The sequence below is a fragment of the Ictidomys tridecemlineatus genome, unplaced genomic scaffold (genome assembly GCF_052094955.1).
Source record: "Ictidomys tridecemlineatus isolate mIctTri1 unplaced genomic scaffold, mIctTri1.hap1 Scaffold_96, whole genome shotgun sequence".
Lineage (NCBI taxonomy): Eukaryota > Metazoa > Chordata > Mammalia > Rodentia > Sciuridae > Ictidomys > Ictidomys tridecemlineatus.
Genome location: NW_027526172.1, coordinates 830,890 through 848,566, shown reverse-complemented (window position 1 = coordinate 848,566; position 17,677 = coordinate 830,890).

Here is a 17,677-nt window from a genome sequence, read left to right as displayed (position 1 = left end):
CCCACAGCTTCCTGAGTACTGCTCTTTGGGAGATGCCTCCTGTGGATTTTCTGTCCTTCATTTGGCTATCATCAGGGCCTCTCCCACTAGCTTGGATCCCCATAATCTGAATGTCCATTAATGATCCCTAATGAGTCCGAGGCTCAATATTCATTGATGAAAACATCATTGTACCCAAGAAGAAGTAAAGTGGCTGCCTTGTCAGATGACTGTTCTGTACTGGGGGGAGGGCCCTGAGGATATCCAATCCAGGGATGGTACACATTGCAGACACAGCTGGTCTCTCCTGTCCTGAATCCAGATGGCACTTCTTTCCTAACAGAATCTTAGTTTTTCTGAGGTTTAGAAACGGAACCAACTAAAATGCTTCTTTCTCCAAACTCCCATTCAATGAGGTGCTTCCATGTCAGACAATTTTAGCCAATGAGGTGTAGAAGTCTGTTAGAAATTCTTGGAAAACGTTTTGTTTCTAGACACAAGTATTCTCTTCTTTCTCCTTCTTTCTTTATTCTCCAAACTCCCATTCAATGAGGTGCTTTCATGTCAGACAATTTTAGCCAATGAGGTGTAGAAGTCTGTTAGAAATTCTTGGAAAACGTTTTGTTTCTAGACACAAGTATTCTTCTCTTCTTTCCCCTTCTTTCTTTATTCTCATTCTTCAAAATGGAGGCAGGAGGCTGAGTGGGACAAGTGTGGTCATAAGCAACAAGGACAACAATGACACTGATAGCCCCTTAGTGAGCCCTCCTACCACCATAGATACACCAGAGGCAGACATCACAAGTCAATCCCAGCACTCTTTCCTAAGGAGCCTAGACATTACTGCAGACTCTCCTTCAACCCAGAACTCCAAGAAGTCACTACCAATTGATCAAGATTGGCCTTTGGATAAAATCCATTAGCCATATCTTGTTTTTTTGTTTTGTTTTGTTGTTGTTAGAGCTTTATAGTTATACATAATACTTGGGTTCACCCTAAAAAACTCATATACATGGGAATTTATCTCATTTCATGATCCCCCATTTCCCCCTTCCCTCCCTCCTCTCTCCCCTATGTCTTCCATTCAATCCTCTATTAATTTATATTTGATTGGTTCTTTATGTTTCCCTATCCTTCTCTCCTCTTTCCTTTATTTTACTCTAGCTTCCATATATGAGGGAAAAAACATTCAACCTTTGAGTTTCTGAGTTTGTCTAATTTTACTTAACATGAATATTCTCTATTTCCATCCATTTACCAGCAAATGCCATAATTGTGTTCAGTTTTTATGAACTTCATTATGTGTGTATATACATATATATACATTAAATACATTATAGTTTTTATATATACATATATCAAAGTTTATTAATCCATTCATCTATTGAGAGGCATCTAGGTTGATCCCATAAATGAGCTCCTGTGAATTGCACTGCTATAAACATTGATGTAGCTGCATCACTGTGTTGTGCCAATTTTAGACCTTTTGGGAAAATGCCAAGGAGTAAGATAGTTGGGTCCGTTAGCCAAACTTTGCCTTGGCCAAACTCAATCTTTGCCTTTACCCACATTTTGAATAAAAATGAGGCCTGGAGAATTAAAAAAAAAAGCGATCCTGAAATAATGAATTAATGTTGTAAGCCAGAGTTGAAAATGGGCTCCTAACTCCTAGCTGCCTGATGCAGTGTGGGGGGGTCTGAGTCTGGGAGACGGAGGGCCCCAGTTCTTATCTTGACTGTGCTGCTTCCTCTCTGAGTGATGTTGAAAATGCCATTTCACCTCCCCGAGCTTTAGTTTCCTTAACTGTGAGATGGAGATAATGCCGCAGACCTTGCAGACTAATCCTATGGAAGAGGAATTAAATTGTAAGACATTCAGTAGATCTAAGTGCGTCTTTTTTTTCCCCTTCTCTTTCCCAATCTGGTGCAATTCCAGAGAGAAAATGGCCAAAGTTAGAGAAGCTTAACGAGAAAGTGAGGAAAGAGATTGGTCTGATTTGCCCAAAATGAATTATGCCATCCTCCTGTATGAATTTGTGACTTTGCCAAAAGAATGAAGAAGCTCACTCCCTGATCAACTTGGCAGCAGGCTCCCTGCCTTTGGAGGTTTTAATGAAAATCTTGGTATGAAAAATTGTTAGTAGGAAAGAAACAGCTCACCTCTGTTGCTCTTGCTTTTGTTCCAACCACCCCACCTCTAGGATGTAGTTGACCACAAAAGCAGTTAGTTAGCCATACACTGAAGAAAAAAGAAAAACAACCACCAAAAAATAGTTAAACTCTGTCTCATTTTCTGATATATTTTCAACTCTTATGCAGTTTCAACTTATTAGGTACAATTTTTTTAAAGTTCCTTAGCAAAACAGATCATCCAGCAAAACCTTAGGAATTAGAAGCATCTTTCTGCCTATAAACTAAATGGCACTAAGTATGTGACTTACATGTACCCCTCTTCAACGTTCTCATCTGCAGTAGGGAGAGATGGCAGCAGCTTCCATTTATTAAGCACTGACTGTGTACAAGGCACTGTACTCAACACATTTTATTATTCTTAATTCTATCAAGCCATCTTTACCTCCTGCCAACAATCTCATTAGTTAGTAATTATTATTACATATCTTTCAAACAAAGAGGTTAAATAACTTCAGCAAGACCATACAGCTGAGATTTGAACCGTCATTTTTTCCAAAGGCAAGTCTTCCCATTGAGTGTGATACAGTAACATGCCTAGCTGATCCTTAACTCCACATTAGTTCTCTTTCCTCTTCCTCTTCTACAGCTCAGGTAGTAGATGCACAAATGTGTAAAAGTGGTTTCTAATGCGGATCCCACCAACTGCTCCCCATTAACCTTTGCTGGGTGTGTGCAGGCAAGCGCCCTCTGCAGGCCTGGGCCAGGAACTCCTGCAAGTTCAACCCTCAGCCAAAGCAGATCCTTGGCACCCCAAGAGATGCTCATGGAAGCTCAATGGGGCCTCATCTTTGGACCAATTTGTACACACAGACATGAGCTCAAAGAACAGGAACACAAAAGGAGAGTGAGAGACAGGGAAACAAGATATGTCATCTGGACATAGAGTCAAAGAGATGATACCCAGAATTCCAGAAGGCCCTGGAAAGGGCCCCTGAGCAGCATCCCTTATGAAATAACTCACACCATAACTGCCAACCTAAGTTATTAAGGATTTTAACTCTTGTCCTATCCCCAGAGTTGTGTGGAATCAAAGCTCTTAGTTCATTGCATAATGAGCAATAAATGTGATTCCTGTCCCATCCCCACTGGTCCCTTGATCAGGACAAGTCCCTGCTATCCCTCATGCTGATGTCCTTCAACCCTGGGTGCACAAATCCAACCAAGGCCACAGATGCTCCTCTGTGTCAGAAGGCACTATTCCCTCTAGCCTGCAAGTGCAGAGCCCTGTCAGAGACCTCTCAATTAGTTTCTCTTCTGGAAGACAAGTTCTGCTACCGTCCCAGGGGGGAAATTGAAAAACCAACCCTGCAGGTTTCAATCTGAAAAACATTAATGCTATGAAGTATTTCAATCCTAACCAAGGAAAGTGATAAAGCTGTGAGCACCCAGCAGATGCAGGATGGGGAATTGCCATCTCCACAGGCCTTGATTACAGAGAATTGGTTCCTGTTCAAGAAGCAGCTGACGACAGGGGTGAGAGGCAGATTTACAACCTGGAAAATGTGGTGGGGTGCCTGGGAAAGAAATAAGCATCATCAAACAGCAGTCAGAATTGGCAAAGAGTGAACTTCTCCATGCCCAGAATTGTGGTGGGTGCTCTGTTGTCAAAGAATCGTGGTAGTGGTAACAACTACAACAACATCAACAGCAATGAGCTTATATTGAGCCTGGCCCTTGCTGTTGGTGGGATCAGCACTAGAAATCACTTTTACACATTTGTGCATCTACTGCCTGACTTTAGAAGAGGAAGTCCAGCATCTTCCATTTGACCGAGGGAGATGTCGGGGTTCAAGGAAATGAACAGCAATCTGCAGGGATGGAGCTGGGACTCGGGTCTACCTCAGCTCAAAGGGTGGCTTTTAATTAACTCAGCAAATAAAGTCTCCATCACACGTACTTGGGGACAGAGAAAGCAGTCAACTTTGAGGACTCTGCTTCCCACAGCCCATCACAGAGCTGAGTGAGATGATAGAAGGGGCTGGCCACATGTGGGATCCCTTGAAAAAGGGAACCAGCTATTCCATTTCTTAAACTCCTACCTAGAGCCTCATGTCGGAGAGCCCTCAGCAATGCCCAGTCTGCTATGGACAGAATATTTTTCTTCCCCACAGAATTCACACGTGGAAGCCCCAATCCCCAATGGGGTGTGTCAAAAGATAAAATGACAACAAACTTAGCTATAGATCCAATTGGCTTTTATTCACTTTCATGAATCAGGGGAAGCCCTCACTCTACAAAAATAGAATAAAAACTCACATAAAGCAATGGCAGGATACTGCGTTTTGAAAGAAAACAGAGTAATAGTGGGAAGACGTCGGTTGGTCAACGTGAGGTTGCTTCATGTTGCTTTTCTGTAAGGGCTGATGTGACACTGACTCAGACTGGAATCTTCTGTTTGGGGGGAAAACTGGCCTGTTTGGGGATCTGTCTGCTTCCTTCAGTATTTAATGTGGCATTTAGCATGGGTGAGTCCTTTCTGGTATGTTGAGACCCAGGGCAGGTGCTCAGTTCAGAACAATGGCTCCCCTAACTTTGGTATTCGGAGGTGGGCCTTTGAGAGGTAATTAGGGCATAAGTGTGGTTCCCTCAGAAGTGGGATTAGTGCCTAGGAAGAGAAGACGTGGAATCTCCTTCTCTGCTCCCCACCATGTGAGGGCCCAAGAAGACCATCTGCACACCCAGAAGAGGCCTCTCCAGACCAGGTCTGCCCAGCACCTTGATCCTGGACTTCCAGCCTCCACAACGGTGAGAACTAATCAAGGTTTGTTGGTGAAACCCTCTAGTTTGGGCTAAATTGTTAGAGGAGCCCAGACTATAAACAGAGTCCAAACCCATTATTTGACAGATGAGGAAACTGAGGTCCAGAAGAGAAAGTGAGTTGTCAGAGGCCATCAAGCGAATCAACCACAGGTGTTGGGTGGCAGCGCAGGCCTTCTGTCCTCTAGATGTCACTCTTACTACTGCAACTCATTCTACCCTGTCCTGATCCACCATTTCCCACATTTCATTGCGAGAATTTTACCATTTCCAACAAAGAAAACAGAAACACCTCTCTAATCTGAATTCTCTGCTTTGATAGGGAATCACTTCTTTCCACACTTAAGGCTTTTCACCCAGGAAGGAGCCACAAATTCTTCATTTCTCTGTGGACAGGCGAAGATGGTACATGCATTGCTGACACCATCTGCAGATGCGTGCGTCTGAACTAAGGGTCCATAAATACAAGAGTCCCAGCCTGAGGAAGAAAGAATACCGACCAGGCGTAGGTGTTCATCTCTGGGTCTCCTGTGCCCGTGGTGAGACCTGGGACAGTAAGCTTTCAACCCATATTGCCAAGGGAAGTGAACGTCAAATAGGCAGGCACTGCTGGCCTCTCTCTACGCAGTTTCATCTCCTTGGTCGGAGTGCCATTTCTGGGCTTGTTGTGGATTACCAGGAAAAGAGGTGAAAGTGAATTTGTGGTGTAATGGTTCTCTCTTTAAGCATCTTGCTATTGGAGTTCTGAGATTCTAGATCTCTTAGATAATGGAAACAAGAGTTGTGCATTGTGTTTTACATTAAACTGTTAGAGTCACTTTGTTAAAATGTATATGTAACTTTTTTTTTTTTTGCAATAAGGAATGCCTTTAGCATGTTCCCACTTCTAAGAGAATCTATGCAGATGTTGCACGCTTTGAGTTATTTGGAACTAAATCAATGAAGCCACAATCCAATGGGTTAATTATCTCCAGACTGGAAAATTAAAATTCACACCTATGGCAAACAAAGTTTACAGACTTAACTAACACAGTTTTCGAAACAAATATTCTAATAAATGCAGTGTCTTAAAAAATAAATATTCATGGCCTTAGAACTTTTTAAGTCTTTCAATAGGTCTCACACTCTTTTTTTTCCTGGTAGTGTATAGAATGAATGGAATCTTTAGGTTAGGAACTAAGTAGAGATTTAAGGAACTAAGTAAAGATTTAAGTTGAATTTTATGAAAATTGGTATGCAGATATACTTTAATCTCTGTCATTATATGTGAGCTGTTTGTCAGTTAATTGATTCAAGGGTGACTTGAATTCTTAAAATTGTGTCAATAACATCTTTAAAGTTTTTCATATTTCTGGCTCAAAAATAAATTGTGACCTCTGATTTCAACTTTTATTAATCTCTTTTTTAATGTGTGTGTGTGTGTGTGTGTGTGTGTGTGTGTGTGTGTGTGTGTGTTGCTAAGGATCCAACCCAGAGCCTTGCCCATGCTGGGCAAATATTCTACCACTTACCTAAATCCTCAGCCCTGAACTTTTTCTTTTTATGATACAAACTAATTTTGATAGCTTTGAGGCTTTTTTTATTCCTACACTTATTAGCTGATGTTTAAACATATTTGTATGAAATCTGTCACTATATCACACCCACACACACAAAGCTGAGAAGGTTTTCTCCAAAAATCATAAGGCATGTTTCCAATGGTCTGATTTAAGATAAAGGTCCCAGCATAGTTCAGGAAATATACTTTTGAAAGCCTTGGCAAAGCCACAGAGACAGGAAGGCTAAAACTAAGGTTCATTAGGGTCGAGAGTGAGACCCTTTGAGAGGCTGTGCCTTGCATCATGAGGTATCAGAGATGGTACAAAAAAAGACAACAAAAAACAAAAAAACAAGAGTTCTCAAACATGGGCCTCGAATCTAGGCACCTGGGCAGATGCTCTGAATCACACTTGCCAATTTGCTACTGAGCTACTTCTCCCATGAACTGCACTGTGCAGCCTGTTCCAGGGGAAAATAGCAGCAAGGATGTTTTCCCATTTAATGATAGCTGATAATTGTCATAAGCAAAACCTCCAGGTCTCCCCGTATGTATGTATATGTCTGTGTCAATGTCTATATTAATTCATCAGCATCAAAATCGACCGACCAATAAAATAAGCTGCCGAGGTGGCACTGGGCCAGAGTGGACTTCAGTACTGGCACCCAGGATGAGCCCAAACAGCTCTCATTTCTTACTGTTTCCACTCCCAAACAGAGAGCATAACTCTCAGCATATAGACTCATGTTTACTCATCTACCATCATTTTTCTTCCAATTTGTCTGAGAACCAATCCCACCATCAAGGTAAGAGAGTTAAACATTAGGCAAAAAAAAAAAAAATAGTTCTGCAACTCAGAGCAAAGTGCTACATGACTCATGCAGGACATACTAAGAAAGCCACACACAAATACAAAACAATCCCAGCACCCTGGAGGGTGAAAGGTTGGAGCTTGAACGTTAGAGGAGATTCATTCAAAGAGAGTTGCCCTGGTAGGTATTAGGGTGTTAGCTAAACTGCTCCTTTCCACTTCAGAAGTGGATTCCAGGAGACCACTTGCAGTATAACATACCTCTGGTAATCTCCTGAGCCACCTACAATGGCAGGGACCTAAAGGGTCCCTGCTGAGAGGGTGACTTGCCCCTCTCTAAGCCCCTGTGCTAGGAATAGAAGCCAACATGGCGAGTGTCCCAAGGCCTCCCATGGGGAATACATGGCCCAGCTCCCCTGAGCCATGGACCCACAGGAGGGGACTGCAAAGACCTCACACAGGCACCCAGAAGGAAAGCCCCTTCTAGAAACATCTCCTCCGACTCCAAGTATTACATATTTATCCCATAAAAAAAGATCATGGCAGCACCCGTCAAGCAAAAATGTCCATGTTCTCTATCTTTTGCAAAAATCCGCTGACTTCCCAGAGGGACCAGGAATAATCCAGGCCAGGTAGAAAAATAAAGGACCAGAGCACGAAGCCACTTCCTATTCCAGGCTTCCAGGGGAGCTAGCGGGAAGCCTGATGTTCTGAAAAGTTTAAGAATTACAGGGGACTGGACATTTTATCACTGAAATCACACTATTTTGAGACTTCGCAGTGACCCAAGGACTTTTCATTTCCTGAAAGTGACAGGAAATTGAGATATCATCAATTTATCATGCCTGAGATATCATCTTCGAGTCGACAAAAAGGGTTGATAAAGTAAGTTTGCCAGACAGTCCAGAGAGGAGGGGGAAAAAATAAAGAAAGCTGCTTCACCATCACACCCTGTCAAGTTCCACTCTATCACCCTCGAGGTAACTTTTGGTCCACAGCTCTTTCTACGGCAGAGAGCAGGGATGACTGGGCAAGAGTGGGTGCTGACCCCAGTGCTGGCTGATGATAGTTTGATAGATGGGCCATCTTACAGGTCAGCACCAGATGATGTCCAGGAGGAGGGTGCACAAGAAGAAATCAGAGATCAGGAGCCAGGGAGGGAGCTGGGAAGAGCAGGAGGTCAGGCGTGTGAGTGGATGCAGGGGGGCCAGGGGCTTGTTTTAATGATGTTCTCACGCTGAGGTTCCGAGGGCACTGGCTGCTCCAGCACAGGAGCTTCTGTAAGGAAGGACTCCTCAACTAGCAAAGACTAGAGAAAGGGGAGGAGGGCAGGGCCCAGGAGGAATGTGAATGAAGCAGCAGAAATCTCCTAGTGCTCAAAGCAAGCAAAGTAGTTAAACAAGGAACAGGACGAGGAAGACCAGCAGAGAGGCCTGTGTATGAAGCAAGGCCGGCTGTGCTGTAGCACCAATCCCCAGAAATCTCAGGGTCCTTAGCCATGGCCACAGTGGGCTGGCTGGGATTTCACCTGGGCTGTCCTCACTCTTGGACCGAGCATGAAGGAGCAGCTATGTTTTGGATCATGTTCCGTGACTACCAGCAGAGGGAAGAGAAAATGTCGAATCTTGTGCACTGGCTCCTAAAACTTCTTCCTGGAATTGTCGCATCTCACCTCCAATCACGTTTCTTGAGCCAAAGCAGTTTACTTGGGTGCACTCAAAGGCCTAGAGAGAGAGGAAGAAAAGCCAACCTAGAATGATAGATCTGAAAATGAGGGAGCCCTATTGCAATCCATCCCAGTGCCCAGGAAAGAGAAACAGGTCCTTCTGAAATTGGAACTGGAGAATGTTCCTGGACATAGTGAGGAAGACCTTGAAGATCTGAAAGCCCAGGGTTACAGATGGGAGCTAGCATCCCACAGGGGACCAGCCTGACCTGCCATTCAGATGACCTGAGCTCAATGAACGGAATGGCCAGAGCCTGGTCCTAAAGCTGCGTTCCTCTCCATTCATCGTTTATTCATCCCCTATATAGGTACTTATTGAACTCATACTATGTTCCAGGCACCATGCTACTGCCTGAAGAGAGACCCATCACCAAGACACGTGATCTTTGACTTCTGAAACATCAGTCAGGAGACTCCTAACCCAAGGTCTCCTCTTGAAGTACGGAAATCAGGTACAGCATGACTGAGGGGGAAAGAGCCCTGGATTTGGAGACAGAAGACCTGATTCTTGCTCTAACTTAATGACATAACATGGGTCAAATTCATTCTCCTCTGTAGGTTTCATTTTCCCATCTTATGCCAGAAACTTGCCATTGCAAAGGATGGTGCCCCGGTCTACCAGCTTAACTAAAACAGAGCACTAAGGAAGAACAGAAAACCCCACAAGAGACCAGAAATCATGAATGATGTTCCTCTCTGTTGTTCCAGCCATGCACTGGAACAATGAGTTGCTGTTGCTCCACCCATCTGCAAACATCTCTCCTCCCCAAGTTTGTATCCAACAATGGCTGTTCCAGTGTGGACCCCTGGACATAGACATCCTCTTCAAGTCCAGTGCTAGCAAATTTCAGAGAGTATGTGTGTCCTGGACTGTCTCATATATCCACTGCTAGTGCCATCAGCTACCAGAGGTGGAGTCTTTTGTCTACTCAGTAAGGACTTTCAGAAAAGTAGATGCAGAATGGGTCTCTAAAATGTGGGGCTGAGGGGGAAGCAACGGGCATCATCTCTTCATGGAGCGACTGCAAAATGATGACAGTCCCATTCTGGTCGTCACAACCCTGCATTTAATGATACTTCGTTTCCGAATTCTGTGTTAGTCAGCTTCTCATCACTATAGAGAAATACCTGAGAAAATCAATTTATAAAGAGAAAATGTTTATTTTGGCTCACAGTTTGGAGCTTCCAGTTCATGATTGGTTGACACTGTTGAGCATGTTCTAAACAGTTGATAACTTTTCTGCCCTACTGTTGCTTTGGTCCTGTGGCCAGGCAGCACGTGATAGCAAGAGCATGTGACACCATCCAGGGAGCAATCAGAGCAGAGGAAGGGACCAAGATCCCACAATCCCTTTTGAGTACACACCCCCATTGACCTAAAGACCTCTCCTTAGGCCCCACCTTTTAAAGATTCCACCACCTCCCCAAAGCACAGCACTGGGGACGAAGCCTTTGTTCCTTCAGGAGACATTCAAAATGAAAATTGTAGCAGACCCCAAACTACAACATTGTAAAAGTGACTTACTGCAGACCATATCAGTCTGTTCTCTAGAATAGCAGCTCCCATGACCCATCCCTTCACCCTTACCCCAATCCTTCCCCATCCAAGGGCCTGGACAAGGGGGTGTAGGCTGCAATCCCGGAGCATGTTCTAAATGGTTGATAACTTTTCCATCCTGTGTGGTCTCCTGGGTCCCCAGGCCCAAGCTGGGGTCAAACCCTCCCAATAAGTCTGTACCTTGGTGGTCCCACATCACCATTCTTCTCTGGCTGGGCCACCCCACAGCCCTCCAGCAGCAGACATGCCATGCTCAGCATCTGCTGTCCCTTGGGTCTGAGTCCTGCTGTGGGCACTTAGGACCTAAGGAGCCACTCATCTCTCCCTGCAGTTTAAGAAGGTTTGTGTTGCTGATGTTGGTAGTGAACCAGGATTCCATGCCCACCCCAGGGAATGCTGACTGTCCTCACTCGGCTCCTTCCCATCGCCTGACTCACAGGAAGTTCAGGTCTCAGTGGAACTGACTGCTGGGCCTTGAAATTAGGCTCTGGAAAGGGAGCTGCAGGAAATGGCCCTTGGGCTGGGGAGGTCGCAGGATTTAGGAAAACCATGCTGTCAGCTGTAGGGTGGAACCGCAAGGGAAGGCAAAGAACAGTGAGCGTGAGGACAGTTAGGGTCGACTGGGCCCGCCTTCCATCATGTGTAAGTGACCCCATGAGGTCACGAGTCATTTTGAAACCATAAGTTTTTCCCTTGACCATGGCGTCTTTTGAGCCATGGATCAGGTGTGCCACGAATTCTGCAAGCTCGTGTCTTCTACCCCCGGCTGAACACTCTCTGACAGCTGATTGATCTGTTAGGTGGGCACCAGGCCATGCCATATCAGCAGCACGACCCTGGAGCTCATTGATTCAGCCCCGATGCCCAGTCAGAGCGGGCATGGGTTCAGGTTGGGGCCCTGGGGTCCCTGCAGAGCCTCTTCCTTCAGCCAGCACCTGCTCCAAGGTGGCCAGTTCCCCACAGTTGCACCAGCAGATTCAACCCAAGTGTAGCTCAGTTGCTTTGGAGTTTGTACCACCTGGATACGGGTACTAAATCCATGCTACAAAATCCCCTCAGCTGTGCCATCTTAGGAGATTCTATCCAAGGGAGAGGGTATGGGTCAGCAAGTGGGTGGCCGGAACCATGTGCAGAGAGGGAAAATGGAGGGAAAGAGGAGATGGAAAGTGAGAATGGACGTGTCCTAAACTACTATCCCAGGATTTAGATCAGACAATGCTAGGTGCACGCTGGCCTCGGGGCACCCAGGCCTCCCTAGGCTGCGATCTAACAGAGTGTGGGTGGATACCTCAGTGGGCCATACCACTGCCCTGGAACAAAGACCAATAGTCGAAGAAACCTGCATCTTGTTCAGGCTCAATGCATAGATGGGTTTGTTACAAAGTAGAGTCCTAGGGATGGGTCCACTTCTAAGTGTGAGGGACACAAGCAAGAGAATGAATGACCACCCACAGACCACAGGTCTAACTAGCCAAGAGGAGAAAGTGGAGCCATCCTCCCAATAAATAAAATATGTCCTCTTCTTTTGATTTAGAAATATATTGTCATAATTACCTATTATTTATCTATATTGATAGATGAAGCCAAATTATATATATGTGTATATACATATATATGAATATATACATTATGTATATACAAATGTATGCATATCTCTCTTGCTTTATATATAGATAACATAAAATCTTGCTATGTTTACATACAAATATGTGGTGTATGTGTATATATACGGACAATTCATATATATCATATATAAACACATAACTTGCTTTATATACACATATATAAATAATCTGGCTTTGGTTTTTATCTGACTGAAAATCAACGAAACATCAAAGATGACTAAGTTCAATGTTTGCTGCACATATCTGGGCTTTCTGTTGACAACCCACTGCTGTTTCGATGAGTAATATAGTGAAAACATACATTATTTACAAGTATTACATATTTATCCCATAAAATTTATGTTTTCCTGTCTTCATGAGAGCACAATCACTAATTGTGTGGTGATAGGCAATATTTTTTTTTGTATTATATGTGTTTTATTGAAAGCCCTGTCAGATTAGACAGCTTTGCTTGACTCATTGGGATTATTTTTTAATTCATCACCATTTGGACAAACAGCTCTGCCGAGACAAGTTGGGACTGGGATTGTCAACGGAGGTATTAAAGCAAGGTCTAGGTTCAAAGCAAGACTATAAATTTTATATAAGGGTTCAAATGCTGCAACGGGGCTGTGTATGGTAATCACGTCTCTGAAAATATTAAAAATGTGAATTTCACGGAAGATCCCTCTCTCACATCCTGCTTTTCATTAATTTTTAGAGCAAAGTCGGTAACAAATCTGTACCACACTCCACAGATGCTCCACCTACATGTGTACACACACGTGCAAACACGCACCTCCACACACACACTTGAGGGCAAGATAAACTCTGAGTTTTTATTGCAAGAAAAGGCGCTTGGGCTGGGGAGGTCACAAGATTTGGGAGAAAGGTATGCAACATGGCCTTGGCCTCCACCTGCAATGCTCCTGGTTTTGTGACTACCGCCCTCCGTCCTGAGCTCTACCAGAGCCACCCATGTAACCAAAGAGCAAGTGGGCAGATCTGCTCTTTACACAGAATCCACCATTTTCATGGTGTCTGGAAGGAAGGATTTGACGAGGTAATTAATTTCTCTTTCCGCTGGCTGAAGGAAAGAGAAATTAATTTTCTCTGCAGAAAAATTAATTTCTGCAGCTCATCCCCTCCTCTCCCTCGGGGACCGGCAGCCCTGCAGCCCTCATGGCCTGGAATTCTACACAGCTCAGTCTGGGGGGACGCAGGGCTCGAGATGGGTGGGAAAGGCCTTTTTCCTGAGAGTGACAGCATTAGCCACCAATGGTCAGTAAGGTTCCACGTTGTTCTGTATCAATGCTGAGCCGCGCATCCGGAGGGCAGAGTACAGAACAGTGTTTCTAGACATTTATTTTTTTGTGCACCATTATCTGTGGGGCCCTGTGAAGTCATGGGGTCCAACACAGGCGGCCTAGGAGCTGTGTGGCCCACCCCCTGTAAGAAGTAAGGAGCAGCCCCGAGTCTCTCTGCTATCACCAAGGCCACAGAGGGCAGCATGCACAGGGAGGAGGGCGAGACAGAGCAGGACTAATGACCAGCCATGGGCGGCGTGTCCATCTGTCCTTCAGCAGGAGGGGCTTGGGGACACCAGGAGGAACTAGCAAGCCAGAAGATACCTTTACTTCATTCTCATTAGCACAGGGACAGTGGTTCAGCCACAGAGGAGGATCTGCCAGCGGCTCACTGCTTATACCTTTGCTGGGGCTGCGGAAAGGGGAGGGAAAGGCAGGTGGGTTCCAGCCACTGTAGGAACCTCATGGCAGCTTCCTGGAGCTCCTCTTCTGGACTCAGCACGGGAGTCCGCTCCAGGCTCCTTCATGAAGGGCAAGACCTGGAGGCTTGCGATACACAAACACCTGGATTTAGAGAAGGAGAACGCCTCCATATGGCTGTGGTTGGGGACTGAGTGATTTAATGGATCATCCAGTGCCTTTGGGGGGGTGGTAAGATCTGCCAAGCAATGTGCTGGGCTTGGAGTGTACTGGAAGGTGAACCACGTTGGCCCTCCGAGAGCTTGCTGGAGAGCGGGGGTCAACCACAGGAGGAAGAATAATGATGCAAATAAGGATGTAGAGAGGACGGAAGGAACCAGTGACGCATCAGGGGACGAAGTGTCCGTGGACATCCACAGAGCGCTGAGCCTTGACTCAGGTATCCCAGGAGAGCTCCCAGGGCCCCGTGTGGTGCAAGGTGGCTCCTTCAGTCTGGTGATGGCTGGTGGGCAGGGCAGGAGGCAGGGCAGCACGTGACCTGAAATATCTGCTCCTGTCTCGCTGAGCACACATGTGAATGGCCAGTCCACCCAGTGGGCAGCTCTGCTTCCCATTCCACATGTAGTTGAAAATTATCCCCAATCCTCTGCCTGTCGGCATGAACAAGCTTGATCAATGATTAAGATGTAACTTTCCAATGGACCATAGATTTAAGGGGCAGGGCCTATGGAGGGCCTGACCATGGCTCATCAGTGACTCTCCGGAGCCTTTTGTCTGGTGACTGCTTATGTGCTTGATGCCAGCCTTCCTGCCTAGGGTGGCACAGCCAGCCCTGGCTCTGAGACAGCTGCTGGCAGAGTCAGCTGTGGGCCTTCCAGACACCAGTTCCTCATATGCTGAGTGTGTCCCAAGCTGACTTGATGGGACGGTCAGATCAAGGGGCTGTGGCTTTAGGATTATGAGCTTGAATATAAGACCCCACACGTGGACCAGGGAGGGACCTCTGTCCGACATCAGAGCTCAAAACCACTCTCCATTGTCCTGCCAGGTGCACACATGGGAGCCCCCATAGGAGGGCAGGGCTCACCTTCCTGCAGTGGGACCCAAGAGAGGTTTGGGCACCCTGGACTGGGGAAGGCACCCCCTAGCCCTGACCCTGGCCTGGCCAGCAGGGATTCTGCAAGCTGGGAAAGCTGGTAGACTATCTGAGAACCTCTTTGGGAATCCACAAACTACACTTAGATAGCAGCCCAGAGCGACCCCAGGAGAGGGACAACAGAATCAGGAAGACGCCATCTCCAGTGGAGCATGCAGTACTCATTTCCTGTGGTGGCAATAATAAATCATCCCAAACCAGGTGGCCTGATGCAACACAGATGAATTCTTTTGCAATTCTGAGGCCAGAATTCTTCCACAGGCCCCACGGGGCTAAAACCAAGATGTGAGCAGCACCCTGCTCCCTGCAGAGGTTTCCCACCCTGGCCCAGGTTTTGGTGGCTGCCACGTTCCTTGGCTTGTGGCCACATCACTCCATGTGTTCTTCATGTTGCCTTCTTTCCTCTGGAGCCTAATCTCCCCCTGCCTTCCTCTGCCTCTCTCCCATAAGAACATTGTGGGTGATCTGTTGATGATAATCTCCTTATTGCAAAATCCTAGACTTCATCCCATCGGCAAAGTCTGTGTTGTCACACAAGTAACCGTCACAGGTGTAAACCCTGCTAAGCTAGGACTACGTGTCTTTAGGGGGCATCCTTCAGCCTACTGCAGGTGCTGAACTGTTATTTGATAAATTTGGTAATTCCAGTTTGAGCACAGACCCTGCCTTAGTCGGGGGGCTCCTTCTGATAAAGAACACCAACATGGTGGACATGGGCCTCCACTTGCGGCACTTTCAGGGTAGCTGGGGAGGCAGATGCATCATCAACTAGCTGCTCCCAGGAGCAGGAACCTCTCAGAGACCCAGGACTGAGGACTCTGGACTAATTCAGGGACCAGCCTGCCGGGCTTTTGTTCAAGAGGTCTTAGGGACACTCTGTGTAAGAGTGTCCATGTGACATCTGAAGCCAGTTGCTAGGGACCTTCACACAACGAATTGATCCCTGATGCTCTGGAAGCAGAATCTGAAAACAGCTGATGCCGAAGGGTAAGAGAAGGAGGAAAAGATAGACAAGGAAGAGATTCACACCCTTTACCTGATGGAGAGCAGGGATGGATGGGGTGGAGGAGGAGGAAAAGAGGGAGGGAAGAAGGGAGTCTATTCCACCTTCCCACCATGCTTTTTATTTTATTTGTTTATTCAATTAATAATTTTTTTGAGAAATTAGTGTATGGAAAAATTAAGCAGAAAGTTTAAACTGTTCTCTCCTCCAATCTACTTTCCCCTACTGTGAACATCTTATATCTCTGTGGTACATCTGGTACAACTGATGCACCAATTTTGCTACATTATTACTAACTAAAGTCCATAGTTTGCATTAGGGTTCACTCTCGGTGACAAATATTTAATGACATGAATCCACCATTGCAATATCATACAGAGTAGTTTCACCATCCCCCAAATCCCTTTTCCACCCCAAATACTGACAACCCCTGATCTTTTTTAACTATCTATATAATTTTCCCAAATGTCATATACAGTTGTTTAAATCACACAATATGTAGTCTTTTCAGACTGACTTCATTCATGTATCAATGTATTTGGGATTCCTCCATGTCTTTTTGTGGATTGGTAGCTCCTTTTTTATCACTGAATAATATTCCAGTTATGGATATACCACAGTTAGTTTAAGCATTCACCTATTAAAAGACATTTTGGTTGTTTCCTATTTAGGATAATTGTGGATAACGTTGCTGTAAATACTTTGTATGTGTGTAAATGTAAGTTTTCAACTCATTTGGGGATATGTCTAGGAGCTTGATTACTTGTACATACGGGTAAAAATACATTTGAGTCAGGTACGTTGGCACCAGCAGCTAGGAAGGGAGGCTGAAGCAAGAGTATCACAAATTCAAAGCCAGCCTGAGCAACTTAGTGAGGCCCTAAGCAACTTAGAAAGAACCTGTCTCAAACTAAAAAAAATAAATAAAAAGGGCTAAGGATGTGACTCAGTTGTTAAACCCCCCTGGGTTCAATTTCCTAATTCTCTAATGTATATTTGGTTTTATAAGACACTGCCAAGTTGACTTCCAAAGTGGCTGTATCACTTTGTATTTCTATCAGCGATAAAGGAGAGATCTCTGTTCCTAAACATCCTTGCCAGCATTTGATATTGTCAATGTTTTGGATTTTGGCCATTTTAGTAAGTGTATAGCAGTAGCTCATTGTTTTAATTTATAATTCTCTAAGAACATAAGAGGTACAACATCTTCTCATTTGCTTTATCTGCCATCCATCCAGATCCAGACTATGAAATCAGCGATTAAAAACAAATGGACCATCAAGCCAAGAAAAGACATCGATAAGCCTTAATTGCATCAATACTTGCTATTTTTTTCTTGGGTGACCTGTCTGTTCAGATCATTTGCCCATTGTTTTAACTGGGTTATCTGTTTGCTACTGCTTAATTTCAAAACTTCATCATCTATTTGTGGATATGAGTCCTTTACCAGATACCTGATGCACACATTTTTCTCCCATCTGTGTCTTGTATCTTCCTTCTCCAAACTATCCCGCCTGTTATTTTTTTTTGGCTTGATGAAAGTTCTAGGAGTGTGCAGTATGCAAATACTTGAGGAGGAGAGAAAAGATGTTAGGTGAAGTGGTGCTGAGATTCACTTTAATTTCCT